The sequence below is a fragment of the Myotis brandtii genome, unplaced genomic scaffold (assembly GCF_000412655.1).
Source record: "Myotis brandtii unplaced genomic scaffold, ASM41265v1 scaffold166, whole genome shotgun sequence".
NCBI classification, from domain to species: domain Eukaryota; kingdom Metazoa; phylum Chordata; class Mammalia; order Chiroptera; family Vespertilionidae; genus Myotis; species Myotis brandtii.
Window position 1 is genome coordinate 1,176,252 of NW_005356087.1, and position 2,147 is coordinate 1,178,398.

Consider the following 2,147-nt stretch of genomic DNA (forward strand, 5'->3'; position numbering starts at 1 on the left):
AACAGTCTCTAGTATCCTACATGTTAGAACACAAAACAAGTCTCAATATATTTAAGAAGATTGAAGTCATATCAACCATCTTCTCTGACCAGAATGGTATGAAACTAGCAATCCTATATTATAGAAGGCTAATATGCAAATGTCCCCACGGGCGGGAGTTCAACCAACTGGGAGTTAGACGTGTGCTGACCACCAGGGAGCAGTGTGGAACATGGCGGACATCAGCAATGCGGCGCTGGCAGCGGGTGGCAGTGGAGGCGCTGTTGGCCCTGATGGACCCCGAGAGCGGGACCACAGCAGGATGGTGGAGCAGGTGAGCAGGCAGTACCAGGCCAAGGCAGGTGCAAAGGGAGGCCCTGGCCAGTGGTGGCCACAGGCAGCTGGGGGAAGGGAGGCCCCGGTCGGCAGCCAGCAGCTGTTAGGGATCCTACCCGTGCACGATTTTGGGCACTGGGTCTCTATTCAATTATAAGAAAACTAGAGGCCCAGTGCACAAAATTTGTGCACAGGGGGCCCTCAGCCCGGCCTGCACCCTCTCCAATCCGGGACCCCTCAGGGGATGTCCGACTGCCTCTTGCAATCTGGGACCGCTGCCTCCTAACCGCTTGCCTGCCTGCCTGCCTGATCGCCCTTAACCCCTCTACCTGCCTGCTTGATCACCCCTAACAACCTCTGCCTGCCTGATCGCCCCTAACTGTCTTCCTGCTGGCCTAATCATCCCTAACCTCGCCTCAGCCTCGCCCCGCATCCGGGACCCAGGATTCCTTCCTCCAGTCGGTTGCAGGCACCCGGGACCCGAGCTTCCCTCCCTCTGGCTGGCCACAGGCACCCAGAATCTAGGCCGGCTTCGCCCAGTCCGGCCGCAGCCGCAGGGGACCATGGGTGGGCAGCTTGTCCCTCTCCTGGGCCACAGTCCCAGGCACAGGTGCAGGCGCACCCCTCTGCCCCCCTGCCCCTCCTCCCCAATGCCCCCCCCCACCTCACCATCTCTACAACTGCTCCTCTTCACTGGGCTTCGAATCCAGATCCCCTGCATTGCTGCATCACCTCTCACAAAACTTGACTGACAATTTCAAATCTGGAGACCTCATCTTCACCAAGATGAAAGGTTATCCTCATTGGCCAGCTTGAGTAGATGAGGTTCCTGATGGAGATGTAAAACCACCAACAAACAAACTACCCATTTTCTTTCTTTTTTGGAACTCATGAGACTGCTTTTTTTAGGCCCAAAGGATATATATTCTTACTCAAAAAATAAGGAAAAGTATGGAAAACCAAATAAATGAAAAGGTTTGAATGAAGGTTTATGGGAGATAGATAACAATCAGAAAGTGAAATTTTCAAGTCAACAGGCATCAGCTAAACAATCAAATGCATCATCTGATGTTGAAGTTGAAGAAAAAGAAACAAGTGTTTCAAAGGAAGATAATGACCATGAAGAAAAAGCCAGCAATGAAGATGTGACTAAAGCAATTGACATAAACACTCCAAAAGCTGTCAGAAGAGGAAAAAAAGAGAAAAGCAGAAAAGCAAGTAGAAACAGAGGAGGCAGGAGTAGTGATACCAGCAACAGCAGCTGCTAATCTAAAAGTGAATCCTAAACGAGGACGACCAGCAGCTACAGAAATCAAGATTCCAAAACCAAAAGTTTATTGTATTGTATTCCCAGCCAAACAACATGTAATCTACAGTAATAAAAAATATATCTCATTTTGGGCTCAAAGCATTAATCCAGTTACTGAAAAGAAAATACAAGTGGAGCAAACAAGAGATGAAGATCTTGAGACAGACTCATTGGACTGAATTCTCCTCCCCGCTTTGATGGAAGAATGTTCCAGATAACAAACTAAGGACTTCATTAATGGCATTAATACTGTGTTATGATTGTTAAATTTTCTATAAGGTACACACTACATACTAAGTTTTTTCCAAGCTCAAAATAAAGCTTTGTGTATGAAAATTAGAATAAACTGGAAAGATGGTGGTTGTACATTATTTCATTTAGAAAATATAAACTTTAATTTTGTTTTGAAGTTAGGTGTTAAACTGGAATAGCTATCATACCCCAGACAATGGGGTAGTTGTGCCCTTCCCTTGACATTCCTTTGTTGTTTAATTCTTTAGAATCTTAATTGTTTTTTTAATCC

At 46.8% G+C, this 2,147-nt stretch overlaps 1 pseudogene; it reads left to right on the forward strand.

The window, feature by feature from the left end:
• Nucleotides 1-211: 211 nt before the first annotated feature.
• On the forward strand, nucleotides 212-1,803 carry LOC102243821 (annotated as a pseudogene).
• The last annotated feature ends 344 nt before the right edge of the window (nucleotides 1,804-2,147 follow it).